The sequence below is a fragment of the Dryobates pubescens genome, chromosome 18 (assembly GCF_014839835.1).
Source record: "Dryobates pubescens isolate bDryPub1 chromosome 18, bDryPub1.pri, whole genome shotgun sequence".
Classification (NCBI taxonomy): Eukaryota; Metazoa; Chordata; class Aves; order Piciformes; family Picidae; genus Dryobates; species Dryobates pubescens.
Window position 1 is genome coordinate 15,832,267 of NC_071629.1, and position 14,662 is coordinate 15,846,928.

Genomic DNA, 14,662 nt, shown 5'->3' on the forward strand with positions numbered 1-14,662 from the left:
TCTCTGAAAGGAGGTTGGAGACAGCTGGGAGTCAGGCTCTTCTTCCAAGGAACAAGTGATAGAACAAGAGGAAATGAATCATAGAATTGTTAGGGTTGGAAGGGACCTCAAGGATCATCCGGTTCCAACCCCCCTGCCATGGGCAGGCACACCTCACACTAGAGCAGGTGGCTCACAGTCACATCCAGCCTGGCCTTAAAAACCTCCAGGGACGAGGCTTCCATCACCTCCCTGGGCAACCTGTTCCAGTGTCTCTCCACCCTCATGGGGAACAACTTCTTAACATCCTAACAAATGGCCTCAGGTTGCCTCCAGGAAGGTTGGACATGAGGAACGATTTCTTCCCTTTGAGGGTTGTCAAGGCATGGCTCAGGCTGCCCTGGGCAGTGTTTGAGTCCCCATCCCTGGAGGGGTTTCAAAGCCGTGGAGATGTGGTGCTGAGGGCTGTGGTTTGGTGGTGCCCTGGCAGCTCTGGTTAAAGGTTGGACTCAATCTGAAAGGTCTCTTCCAACCAAAACATTTCTATGATTCGGCCCTTAGGGGAATTTTCTCTTCTACACTGCTGCAGCCCAAAGTTTCTTTTGAAGCCCAAGGATGTGACTGCTTAGGCTGGGGAATGTGAAACTCTTAGGAGAGAAGGAGCCCTGTTTTGTGCTACTCAGGGTAAGTGAATCTCTGGTGATCAATAATGAACTGTGTCATTTGTCGGACAGGCTCTGTCTCGGGGGGGGGCAGTGGAGTAAAGACTTTGGCAACAGAAAGGCAGACAACCACATTTATATAATTTAGGGAACAGATTTCTCCAAGGAGACATAACCAGAGGCTCTAACTGTCTTCAAGGTAACCTAGACCATATCCCTTACTGTGTTAATTCCTTTCCTGTGGGACTGGATAATCCATTTCATATGGTGATAGGACAGAAAATGATGACCTGAAGCTAAGGCAGGAGAAATTTCAGCTAAACATCAGTCAAATTATTCAGGAGCTCTGAAAGTTAGCACCAAGAGAAAAAAAGGATAAATGGGAGAGGGATTAAGTGCAGCTTCTGAAGGGAATCAAAACTGGCAACAATTAAGGAGGACACAAACACAGCAGTGTTGCTTGGAGCACATTTAGCATATTAGAGAGCTTGTCTGGTTTAGAGCCAAACACCTCTGTGTAGCTGCTGGGGTGGGGAAAGCATTACCTACCTGGGGGGCATGAAAAGTGTGGCCAGCAGGTCAAGGGAGGTTCTCCTCCTCCTCCACTCTGCCCTACTCAGGGCAAATTTAGAGTTCTGAATGCAGTTCTGAGCTCCCCAGATCAAGAGAGACAGGGAACTACTGGAGAGAGTCCAGTAGTGATGGCTACAGAAATGCTGAGGGCCCTGGAGCATCTCTGTGAGGAGCAAAGGCTGAGAGCCCTGGGGCTGGTGAGCCTGGAGAAGAGCAGCCCCAGAGGGGATCTGATCAATGCTCAGCAAGAGATACAGGACCTGTGGAGGGCAAGAGGATGGGGCCAGGCTCTTCTCAGTGGTGCCTGGGGACGGGACAAGGGGCAATGGGCACAAACTGGAACCCAGGAGCTTCCACCTGAACAGGAGGTGAAACTTCTTTGGTGTGAGGGTGCTGGAGCCCTGGGGCAGGCTGCCCAGAGAGGTGGTGGAGTCTCCTTCTCTGGAGAGCTTCCAAACCCAGGTGGCCATTGTGATCCTGGGCAAGCTGCTGTGAGTGCCCTTGCTTGAGCAGTGGGGTTTCACTGGATAATCTCCAGAGGTCCCTTCCAACCCCACCATGCTGGGAGTCTAGGATTCTGCAATAAATTCTTTGGTAGACCTAGGTTAAAAAGTTAACTCAGGCTCTTTAGCCCTGCTCCAACAGGTCCATGTCTCTCCTGTGCTGAGGGCTCCAGAGCTGCCCCCACCTGCTGCCCATGCTGCTGGGGATCAGCCCAGGACACAGCTGGCTCTGGGCTGTGAGTGCAATGCACCAACTTATCTCCAGCTTTTCACTCCTCAAACCCTTCTCCACAGGGCTGCTCTGAATGGTGGCTCCTGGCAATCTTTCCTTGGGAATACCTGGGAAGAGGATACCTGGATCCTCTCTCCCTGAAGGGGATCTCTTTGCTTGGGAGACCTTGTCAAGCCCTTGCTGCTGAGCAGAGAAGCAGAAATAAGCACCACATGGTTTGCCACCCTGCTCTGCTGTCCCTTGTGGGTTGCACAGATCCATTTACCACCAGCTCAGTATTTTCCACTGGACCATCCTTAGCCAGTTGAGTCCCAGAGTGTGCTGAGGGACTTTTTGCACCCCTGCCTTGCAGAGTTATGAATTTATTGGCTGCACTGGGGAAGGTGGCAGCTGTTGTTTTTAATTTGAGCACAGAGCTGAATTCTCTCAAGGAGTCTTTGTCCCCACATTAGTGAGGGAACAAAGAATGCTGCACTGCAACCATCTCCTGATATTTTTACTACATCCTCCTCATCTCTTTTTCCTGACAGAGGGTTATATATCTTAATTATCTTTTGGCAAATTGTTATTTTTTGTCCCCAGTTTATCATTCAATATGTTAGAAACTGAAGCTATTCATAGCCTTCCCTTTGGCTTGCTTCTGTCTAAATCTATTTTGGGGTTGCTTGCAGGGGTTAAGGACACACACAGACATCCCCCTGTAGGAAAAATGGGGCAAGACATCCCAGACTCCTCTTTGATTCTTTCCTCTCAGCTGCAGTCACACACATCTTGCCATTAGCTGTGGCAATGGAGAAACAATGAAAATAAGCAAAAAGAAGTTAAATATGCTCAAACCCCACTTTTTTTCTAACTGAACTACTGGCTCTCTGAGGTGGCAGTTGTTTGAGAGGAAGGACTTAGGAATCATAGAATGGTTTTGAAGATCATCAAGTCCAAGATCATCAAGATCATCAAGTCCAACCATTAACCCAGCACTGCCAGGGCACCACTAAACCATGGTCCTGAGCACCACATCTCAGATACCCCTCCAGGAATGGGGACTCCACCACTGCTCTGGGCAGTCTGTTCCAGGGCTTAACAACCCTCACAGGAAAGAAATTGTTCCCCGTGTTCAACTTAGACCTCCCCTGGGGCAACCTGAGGTCGTTTCCTCTTACTCTTTGACTTGGTCCTTGAGAGAAGAGACCAAGCCCTACCTGTCTCCAGCCTCCTATCAGGGAGTTGTAGAGAGCAATGAGGTCTCCCTTCAGTCTCCTTTTCTCCAGGCTGGACACCCCCAGTTCCCTCAGCTGCTCCTCACCAGACTTGTCAGGGCATCATAGTTTAACAAAATCAAGCACTTGCCCAGGACCCTGCTTCCTATTACACTTCAAGCAGCTCCATGGGCAATTAAATTTGCGGTGATGCTACAGTCCTCAATTCCTCATTTCTGTCTCACTCAGTGATGATTTTCATCACCCTATGAAACAATTTGAGGTTTTGCTTTCCCAGCAAGCAGAGCTAACAGAGTGTAGACACCACAATTTCTCCATGTTGCACAAGTGCCTCACCATTCTAGGGCTGCAAAAGAGCTGCTGGATTTGAGATGCTGGTGCAAGGTGGCTGTGGGGTAAGTGACAGCATGGGAACCCACAGCAGCTTGCCCAGGATCACAATGGCCAGGTGGGGCTGGAAGCTCTCCAGAGAAGGAGACTCCACAACCCCTCTGGGCAGCCTGCCCCAGGGCTCCAGCACCTTCCCACCAAAGAAGTTTCTCCTCCTGTTCAGGTGGAAGCTCCTGGGTTCCAGTTTGTGCCCATTGCCCCTTGTCCTGTCACCGGGCACCACTGAGAAGAGCCCAGCCCCATTCTCTTGCCCCCCACAGGTCCTTTATCTCTTGCTGAGCATTGATCAGATCCCCTCTGGGGCTGCTCTTCTTCAGGCCCACCAGCCCCAGGGCTCTCAGCCTTTGCTCCTCACAGCGATGCTCCAGGCCCCTCAGTTTCTTTGTAGCCTCCACTGGACTCTCTCCCTTGACCTGCTGGCCAGAGTCTTTTTCATGCACCCCCAGAGACTGTTGGCCTTCTTGGCCATGAGGGCACATTGCTGGCTTGTAGGGAACTTGTTGTGTACCAGCCCTCCCAGGTCCTTCTCTGCAGAGCTGCTCATCTATTGCAGGGGGTTATTGCTCCCCAGGTGCAAGACCCTACCTGTGCCCAGCCCTCTCCTCTCTCTGCCCAGCTCTCCACCCTGTCCAGGTCTAAGTACCAGCCAGCAGGGCAGTGCTGTCCTCCTAGTTAAGAAGGGATAAAGAGGGATAGTTTCTAGCAAGGACATGGCTGGTTTGGTTTATGTTCCTGAGGTGTTTTGTGAGCCAAAGTTGGAGAAGTCCCACTGAAGCTCAGAATTAACAGGAGGAGAATGAAGTAAGTCTGAATTCTCAGCCAAAGGCAAAGAGCCAGACCCTGGGCTCTGCTTCATTACAGTCAAACATGCAGGGATTTCAGTGCCATCAGCAGCCTTGTGCTACTGTTACACTCAGGTAATAGACTTGGGCCCAAAGAAAGTGCAAAGAACTGATCTATCACTTTGATTTAGTTGAATATAGCTGTGGTGCTCTGCTCAGGAGAATAATTAATCAGGCCCCACATAATATTGCCTGTGCTCTGTGACTGATTCCTACAACAATGCCAATTCAGTTCTGTAGCAATTTATTGACTTGAAGAACTAAGCTGCTTGGCAGGATAAGGCAGAGAAGCAAGAACCTGGCAGGAGGGTTAAGTATGGCAGATGTCACTGACCACATGAGGAACCTGATGAACCATGGGGAACAAGGGCACCCTCAGTGAGTTTGCAGATGACACCAAACTGGGTGGGACTGTTGGTCTGCTTGAAGGTAGGGAGGCTCTGCAGAGGAATTTGGACAGGCTGGATCAGTGGGCTGAAGTCATTTGTATGAGCATTAACAAGGTCAAGTGCTGGGTCCTGAACTTGGGTCACAACAACCCCACAAACCCTCCAGGCTTGGGGTGGAGTGGCTGGAAAGTCCCCCAGCAGAAAAGGACCTTAGGGGTGCTGGTTAACAGCCAGCTAAGCACGAGCCAGGGTGTGCCCAGGTGGCCAAGAAGGCTGATGGCATCCTGCTCTGGATCAGCAGTAGTGTGGCAAGGAGGACCAAGGCAGGGATAATCCCCTTGTACAGGGCACTGGTGAGACCACACCTTGCATCCTGGGTTCAGTTTTGGGCCTCTCACTCCAAGAAGGACAGTGAGGAGCTGGAGCAGGTCCAGAGAAGGGCAACAAAGCTGGTGAAGGGTCTGGAGAACAGGGCTAGGGAGGAGCAGCTGAGGGACCTGGAGTCGTTCAGCACGGAGGAAAGGAAGCTGAGGGGAGACCTCATTGCTCTCTACAGCTCCCTGAAAGGAGGCTGGAGCCAGGTGGGGCTTAGTCTCTTCTCCCTAGTATCAGGTGATCAAAAAGAGAGGAAATAGCCTGGAATTGTGCCAGGGGAGGTTTAGGTTGAATATCAGGAAAAAATGTCTTTCCTGCAAGAGTGGTCAGGCACTGGAACAGGCTGCCCAGGGAGGTGGTGGAGTCCCCATCCCTGGAGCTGTTCAAGAAATGTGTGGCCATGGCACTTTGGGACATAGTTTAAAAGCCATGGGAGTGTTGGGTTGGTGGCTGGACTCAATGATCTTAGAAGTGTTTTCCAGCTAGAACAATGCTATGGTTCTATGAAAGTTTCCTGTAAGAGCATTAAGAAGCTCAATATCTCACCAGCAGCTGGGAGCTGCTTCATCAGCTGGAAGCCATTGGGCTTTTGCCTTCTTGGAAGCCAAGCTCCATCTCACCCATCATAATAGCTTCAGAGCCTCAAGCCATTAGCTCATAATAAAGAGCACAGAAAATAATGTTGTTATTGTGGTGCTTTGGCTAATTTCACCTCACATCATTGCCTTCTGAAGTCAGAAAGAGGATGTAGATTGCTCTTAAGATCAAGGGGAAAGAATTTGCCTGGGTTTATTGGTGTTGGGGCTCTTCTAAAGGTTATGGATGATGCTGGTAAACTCATATTAAGTGGAAATTGGTTGGATTCTTCCCCTGCAGGTTGTACAGTTATTAAAATCCAGAGGTGATCATCTGATTTATTTAAATCTGCTCTGAGTAATAAAATACTCCAAGTGACTCAGACCTGCTGAGGTTTTGGGAGGATTGTTTCAGAAAGATTTCTGAGTGTCTGAATGAAGCCAGGAAGATTTAAGCATCAGAAATCCTCTGCTTAAATAATGAGCTTGTAATTGCAGCTTTTATGTACTAGGCACAGGCATCATGGTCATTTGCTCTCCTTAGCTGAGATGGAAACTGCCTCCCCTCAATTCACTTCCACTCTACCATGGAAAGAGTTTACACAGAGCACTGATGCTCTGCTTCCTTAAATGGCAGAGCTGTAATATCAACCTGGATCAACAACCAGTTTGGTTTGCATTAGAATCATTCTGATTTCACATCTTAATTTGCTGAAGAAGAGAATGAGACCAGTGTGCTCAGCTGGCCAGGAAGGCCACTGGCATCCTGGCCTGGGTCAGGAATAGTGCAACCAGCAGGACCAGGGAAATGATTGTCCCCCTGGACTGGGCACTGGTGAGGCTGCACCTTGAATCCTGGGTTCAGGTTTGGGCCCCTCACTCCAAGGACATTGAGGGGCTGGAACAGGTCCAGAGAAGGGCAGCAAAGCTGGTGGCGTCTGGAAGGGCAGGGCTGGTGAGGAGCAGCTGAGGAAGTGGGGCTGTTTAGTCTGGAGAAAAGGAGGCTGAGGGGAAGCTCAGCACCTTTCTGGCTCCATAAGAAGCTGAAAACTTATCTCAGGGTGGATGAAAATAGTGATTCTATTTAATCTGTGGGCTCCATCCTGTGACTGGAAGGGAGAAGAAGGTTTCTCAGAGTTTGCCTGGCTGTTGGAGGGGACAAAAAGCTATCAGCTCGTTACCTGGCCATAAGAACACACTTCCTGTACAGAATCTGTCAGATCCTCTGCCTGGGGTGACAGTGACTGCTAAGGGGATCGTCAGCCTGGGATAAACAACCTTGAGGTGGTGCTGCAGCAGCATTCAGCTGAGGTTTTACCTGTGTTTTGAAGCTGGAAATGGAAGCTGCTTTGCACTTTGGGAGGTTGCAGCTCCATTAATCAAGGGAGAAGCTCTGCCAACAGCCCTGGGAAATCAAACTTCTTTTTGTGATCTCTTCTCAGTGTGCCTTAGCCCCAAGCTGGGGAAAAGTCTGATGGTGCCAAAGAAGCAGAAAGTGACTTCTAAGCTGTTCAACTCCCTCAGCCCCTGCCACCCCCAGAGATGATTCCAAGAGCCCGTTCCAGAGCCATGTCATGCTGACATGCCCTGTGAAATTCCTGTTTGATGCCTATCACCCAAGGACATGTTTGCTTCTCCTGAAGCAAAAGTAAGGGCTGACAGGAAAGGCTTTGCTTTTGTTTCTTATTTCTAAACAGCATTTCCAGACCTCTCAGCCTTAGCTGTCAGCATCTTGCTTCAGTCCTGGAGTGTTTATTTAGATCCTGTTTATTCTTTTCAGCTCTTGGCAGCACCAGCACTCATCTAAAGCAGCTTCCTCCTCTTAACTCACCTGGAGTCAAGCATGGAGTGGACCTGGTGCAGTTCTCAAACTGAGAAAGGGGCAACAAAGCTGGTGAAGGGTCTAGAGAACAAGACCTATGAGGAGCAGCTGAGGGACCTGGGGTTGTTCAGCCTGGAGAAAAAGAGGCTGAGAGAAGATCTTCTGGCTCTCTACAACTCTCTGAAAGGAGGCTGGAGTGAGGTGGGGATTGGGCTCTTCTCCCTGGTAACAGAAGAGGAAATGGCCTGAAATTGTGCCAGGGGAGGGTTAGGTTGGAAAACAGGAAAACAAATCTTTCCTGCAAGAGTGGTCAGGCACTGGAACAGGCTGCCCAGGGAGGTGGTGGAGAAACATCCCTGGAGGTGTTTGAGAAACCTGTGGGCATGGCACTTTGGATATGACTTAATGGCCATGGTGGTGTTGGGTTAATGCTTGGACTCAATGATCTTAGAGGTCTTTTCCAACCCAAACAATTCTATGATCCTATGATTACATAAAGGAGTGGGAGAGGGGCTGCTGTTATTTATGTTCCAGGCTCATCCTGTATGTGTGAAGTGGCAAATGAAAACAGTGTGGTGTAGAAGCAGGGTGGTGGTAGGGCCTGTGGTGCAGCACACAAAAAACTGAGCAGGCAGAGCTTCTCACTGGTCCTGAATGTCACACAGAACTCCTGCAGAACACAGCCAGCCAGGACCTACACAGGATGGAAGAAGAAAAATGTTAGTACTAGGACCATGTTTCAGTAGGAGCAGACCTCTAGATCATTGAGTCCAACCTTCATCCCAACACCACCATGGCCATCAAACCAAGTCTCCAAGTGCCATGGCCACACATTTCTGAACACCTCCAGGGATGGTGACTCCACCACCTCCCTGGGCAGCCTGTTCCAGTGCCTGACCACTCTTGCAGCAAAGATATTTTTCCTAATATTCAACCTAACCCCCCCTGGCACAATTCCAGGCCATTTCCTTTTGTTCTGTCACCTGATACTAGGGAGAAGAGACCAACCCCTGCCTCACTCCAGCCTCCTTTCAGGGAGCTGTAGAGAGGGAATAATGGGCCCAAGGAGATTAAATTAGTGCATGCTGCTGCTGGTGCCTGAAGAAAACCAATACCTTGTGTCCTTATGCCCAGTTTTAATGCTGCCATCCCAGCAACCTGTTTACAGCCCAACCACCCCTGAAGAAAAGGCATGAGCTTGGTTAATTCTGCTTGGCAAACAGCATGGCCAGGGCATCCACGTCATGGGCTGATCTCTAGGCAACAGCTTCTCCATGCTGCTTCTCCTTCTGAAGTGGGAGGGCTCAAGAGCATTAATAAGAAGCCTGGCAGGAAGTGAAGACAGCACATGGCTCAGGAAGAGGGTGCTGCTGGATCTCCACTCATAAATCAGAATCATTATCACACCAGGGGAGAGAAAGAGAACCCAGTGCAAAGGCATCTGGGGTGAGTTATGTCTGGGAGCCTGCTGGAGCTCTCCATCTTCCCCAAGCACTTGCCTCAGTGAAGCCATGCAGCCTGCCAGCAGCCATTAATCCCAGCCACGCTGCCAGCGAGCTGATACTGGGCTGAGGGAAATATTTCTTGTCTGACAGTTTAGGTTTGGGCTTTTTTTGGTGGTGTTTTTTTCATACTTGCTGTAAGGAGCAAGAGAACAAGTCTAGAGAACAAGCCTTATGAGGAGCAGCAGTTGTTCAGCCTGGAGACAAGGAGGCTGAGGGGAGACCACCTGGCTCTCTACAAGTCCCTGAGAGGAGGCTGGAGTGAGGCAGGGTTTGGTCTCTTCTCCCTCGTATCAGGTGATAGAAAAAGAGGAAATGGCCTGAAATTGTGCCAGGGGAGGTTTAGGTTGGATATTAGGACCAACTTCTTTGCAGCAAGGGTGGTCAGGCATTGGAACAGGCTGCCCAGGGAGGTGGTGGAGTCCCCGTCCCTGGAGGTGTTTGAGTAATGTGTGGACATGGCACTTGGGGACATGTTTCAATGGCCATGGTGGTGCTGGGTTGAAGGTTGGATGTATTGTTCTTGGGGGTCTTTTCTAACCACAACAATTCTATGGTTCTATGCCCTGTGTGTTTCAGCATCTTCACTGCTGCATCTCTGCTGCAAGTCTGGAACCACATGAGGGGATTCTTGACAGCCACCACCAGGAGCTGGGTCTCCTCCAGTTGTTTGTTTGGAGGGAGCCTGACAACTTGGCAGAGCAAGGGTAGCTCTCAGCACTGCTTTGTCTCCTCTGTGGAGACTCTGTGAGACTAATTGTTTCCAAATGAACATAGCCAGCAGCTGGGCAGGATCTGAAGCTCTGGCTCTCAAGCTGCTCTGCCTTGCATGAAGCACATTTCCCTCACTGGGGGCGGGCAGAGTGAATGAAATTCTCACCCCCAAAATGTTGCCTTGCAGTATCTCATGCCAGTGCTCTTGAGAAGCTGAGGTAGAGCTGTGAGCTGGATGTTTACCAAGTGCTGAATAATGCATCCTGGTGAATCACATACAGATCTCCCTTCCTTCCTACTGGAATTATTGGAAGCAATAATACAATTGACCCAGGACAAAAGTAAGTCCAGTTCTGGGCTCCCCAGTTCAAGAGATACAGGGAAGTACTGAAGAGAGCCCAGTGGAGGCTCATGAGGATGCTGAGGAGCCTGAAGCATCTCTGTGAGGAGCAAAGGCTGAGGGACTTGGAGAAGAGCAGCCTGAGAGGGGATCTGATCAATGCTCAGCAAGAAATAAAGGGTGGGGGGCAAGAGGATGGGGCCAGACTCTTCCCATGGACAGGACAAGAGACAATGGGCACAAACTGGAACCCAGGGGGTTCCATCTGAACAGGAGGAGAAAATTCTTTGATGTGAGGGTGCTGGAGGAATGGGCTGCACCAAAGAAGTTGTGGAGTCATCTTCTCTAGAGTTCCAGCTCACCTGGATGCAGATTAGGGGACCCGTGATGTCACCAGAATCTCCTCCAGAGTCCCAGTGTGCTAGGGGTTGGAAGGGACCCCTGGAGATCATCCAGTCCAACCCCCTGCTCAAGCAGGGGCACCCACAGCAGCTTGCCCAGGATCACAATGGCCAGCTGGGGTTGGAAGCTCTCCAGAGAAGGAGGTTGTTGTTCATACTGGTACTTCTAGTGGACAGGCTAACTGGTCAACAATATTTCTTTCTTTCCTGCTACTCTGATCCCTCCAACCAGTCTCTGCCTGCACTTTTACTAACATTAGGCTGTATATCCTTGCAGAGGTTTCATTGAAGCCAGCAGGTTCTGGGATTATTTGTACTTTCTGGGCAAAGGACCATCCCCACTGGTGTGTTATGTGTTTGTTACAGCTGGGTTTTGCTCTCACAGGTTACAACTGATCCAAACAGAAGAATAGCTGTGTGCCAGCAGAGCCTTGGCATTGCCCCTACAGCAGCAGCAGTGTGGTGGCACACAGCAATCCAGCAGCACTCACAGCACAGTAATTGGACAGAAGCAGCCTTCCACCACCCGATCTGTTACTGAAAAGTTGTTGTTCTCACTTTAAAGGCCCCCAAATGCCACTTTTGATGTGCTGCTGTTATGCACCTGAGTCCCTTCCCGAGCAGCTGTATGGAACAGCAAGCTCCTTTGTCTGGAGCAGGGGTTTCAACTTCAAAGCACGTTCCTCCCTCTGTGAAGCTGCTGCTGGTGTTTGTTCCTGATTCAGACAAATGCTTCTCAGATCAACAGATCTTCCTCACCAGGACAGAGAGCTGCTGCTGCTGTCCCCAAGACAAGACTGCCGTGGGTGCACGTCTGTGCTATTTGCCCATCATCACCTCGATAACAGAAATCTTTGCCATCAGCTTGTGAGTAGGTATCAAACCACAGCTCCTCACAATGCTGAGAGCTGAGGGACCTCTGGCTTCCACTGAGTGTAATTTTTCTCTCTTGCAAGGCAAGGATGGGTGCCAGGTGCCATCCTGCTCCCGGGGCTGGAGAACTGCGCCCATGCTGCTACAGAATAACAGAATGGGAAGGGCTGGAAGGGACTTACAGAGCTCATCTAGCCCAACCCCTCTGCTAAAGCAAGTTTGCCTGGAGCAATTTGCACAGAAACATGTCCAGGTGTGTTTTGAACGTCTCCAAGGGGAGACTTCACAACCTCTCTGAGCAGCCTGCTTGTTAAATTGCTTCTGTACTCAGCTGCCTGCCTCAAAGAAAATGACTAAAATGAGCCAAACTCTACTGCTGGGTCCAGCAGCTCCTCTCTGAGCTGTCCTTCCTCAGAGGGTCACCCATCTGGGAGGAGCACTGAGGCTGATACCACGCCCGGAGAGCACAGTTCCACCCCTCAAGCTGCCACGGCACCCTACTCAGAGATGCATCACTCTTATGTTTACTTTACATCGGTTCTCAGGCCTTATTTTGGTCACTTTTTTGTGTTTAACTTCACCCACGCTCCACAGTGTGTCTGTGTTGCAGGCACCCCAAGTCCCCCTCAAATTCTACAGCAACGTTGGTAATAAAGTGGCAATTAGAAGTGCGATTCTCCTATGGGCTGGAGTCGCTTTTCTGTCGCCGCTGCCACGCCAAAAGCCAGGCTGTTTCTTACAGCCCTCGGCCTCCCCTTGGCCTTTCCCTGATTTGTTGGGGAGGTTTTTTTGAAGCTATTGCTGAAATGTGGTATTTGTGTCCCATTTGTTGCATCGCTCAGGGCGCTGCTGCGCTGGCACCGCCGCGTTACAGGGCAGCACCTTCCTCCTACGGCAGACCGCTGCCACCCCCGCCTCGCCTCAGCCCTTTTGTCATCCGAATATTTGCCCCTTTCTTTTGCTAGCATTGAACAAACTCCGCGGCGGCCGGCGCCGTGCCCGCGCCGTGCTGGCTGCGGGGTGGGGAGGCGCCCAGCAGAGGGCGCCAGGCGTACGTGCCTCTCACGCATGCGCCTCTCTGACCCGCCGTGTTCGCTGTCGCGGGGCCCTCACACACGGCTCCGACCCCTGCGAGACCCCATAGACTGCCTCAGGGATACTGCTGGCCTTGAAGAGGCAGGGATGAAGGTCTGGGAGTACCGGCAAAGCGGCTGCCCCGTGCTTGAGACCCCGGAAGCGGCGCTGGCCGCGGCTGGCAGCAGTGCGCATGCGTCAAGGCACGCGGCCAATCGCGGCCGGTGCGCGTTGCGTCACAGGTGTGCGCCGTGCACGCGGAGGCGCGCTGCCGGCTCTACACCGGAAGTGCTGGGCTCCATTTCCGGCCAGGGGCTCCCGGCAGAGTCGCAGGGTAGCGGTGAGCGCTTGGGATATGCTGCGTGGAGCCTGACTGAAGGACGCGGAGCTGGCCGGGGTTTCGGGGAGGCCTGGAGGCGGGAGGTGTTCAGTACCGGGCCTCAGGGATGCTGTGGTGCTGGCCCAACGGGCAGCGCGGCCCGCAGCAGCTCTGGGCGAGACGAAGGCTTCGCTGTGTGTGTTGGCGCAGCGGAGGTGTGCAGTGCCCCTGTGTGCGTGGGAGCTGGACGCGCGGGGCCTGGCTCTGAGATGTTTCCCCGAAGCGTCACAGCGTGTCACAACCCAGCTCTCTTGCGTTTGAGGTTGGCCGGCTGGTGCAGCCGTGAATCGCCCACAGAGAGATTTTCTTCCTTGTAGAGAGGCCTCTGAGAGCCCGAGACCCCAGCTGCAGTGCTGGGTGATGGTCTGAACTCGAAGAGGGAGATACAGGCTAAGGAGAAGGGAGAAATGTTCAATACTGAGGGTGGTGAGAGCCTGGCCCAGGTTGCCCTGAGAGATGCCCCATCCCTGGCACCATTGCAGGTCAGGTTGTTTGTGGCTCTAAGCAACTTGCTCTAGTTGCAGATGTCCCTGCTGGGTGCAGGGGGCTGGGCTGGATCAGCTTTAAAGCTGCCTTCCAACCCAAACCATATAATGGTTTAATGATTTTAAGAGTAGTATGAAGTTTTGTTTTGGTTTTCAAACACCTTTATCTCCTTACTATAAATCATAGCAGGAACTTTTCAAGTGGTTTCCAAGATGCAGGGCAATGTTGGCTCTTTTTGTTTGAGGGAAGATGAAGTCTCAAAGATCAAAGCTTGGGTTATTGCTGACTATGAGAAAACTAGTTGGGTGAGCATGTTAGTGCTGAGTTGGAGACAAAATGCAGACCCCAAGCCCAGCTGCATGTACTTAAGAGGCTAACACTGTGCTGGTGCCAGTTGTGGCTTTAGCAGAGAAGGATCTAGCTGAGGAGCATGGCAGAGGTGGCTGCCAAGGGGTTCTGGGCTATGGTTCAGTTTGTGTTCAGAGCTTAGATGCAGCTGCAGGAGAAGGGAGTCAACTCAAATGGCCACAATCACTTTTTAATAGGCAGAAGTTAGAGGTGGTCTGATCTCTGGGAAGAAATAACCTTGGAAGAGTTTCTCTGGAGAAGCCTCACTGGCTCAGGTGGCTAAAGAAAAGAACTGCTTCATGGTGTGATTTATCCAGAGGGTCATCATCAGACTTAGCTTCCCTAAGTCATGGCATCATAGAATGACTTTGGTTGGACAAGGCCTGTTCCAGTGCTGCCATTTGTATTCTTACTGCCTTTTCCTGCTGTCTGGCCTGTCCTATTGGACTGATCAGACTTCCCAGAACACTTACATGGTGAGAGGAGGAGCAACTCCTGTTCCTACCCATGAGTTAGAGTGTGAGTGTTGTGTTGGTGTAAAGCTAATTGCACATCTCTGAGCTGAAGCAGGGATCTTTGGTGTCCCAGTTTGCATTCTCAGCCCTACAAGCTCATTACCAGCCTGGCTGCTTGCTCTGTGTAATCCTGACAGGTTCTAGAAGGGATTTTACCCTCAGAGCTGTGGCAGCAAACAGCAGTGTGACAGCAGCAGGAATCTGAGAGCAGCAAAGCCTTCAGACAGGCTGCACGACTTCAAAAGCAGGGGCAGCTTCTGGCTCTCAAGTGAAGCTGAAAGCAGAAGTGGGAAGCTCAGTGTGAAGCTGGAGGGTGCATGATACTGGGCTCTCCTGAGCAAACATGTCTAAGCAGTCATGGCTTTTGGTCTTGTCTTTTCTCTACATGATCATTTTAGGTGATTACAGATGAGGCAGAAACCCACCAAGCTGGGAAGTTGATGACACAGAGGCTACAGAGCAGTTCGTTGT

General features: G+C 51.1%; 1 protein-coding gene across 1 annotated transcript in view; it reads left to right on the plus strand.

The window, feature by feature from the left end:
• The first annotated feature begins 6,557 nt into the window (after positions 1 to 6,557).
• NSDHL (NAD(P) dependent steroid dehydrogenase-like) overlaps positions 6,558 to 14,662 on the plus strand; it is a 277,264-nt gene continuing 269,159 nt past the window's right edge. Inside the window, exon 1 of the mRNA XM_054169502.1 lies at positions 6,558 to 6,572. The gene's annotated coding sequence lies outside the window, so the exon portion shown is untranslated. The remainder of the gene's footprint in view (positions 6,573 to 14,662) is intronic.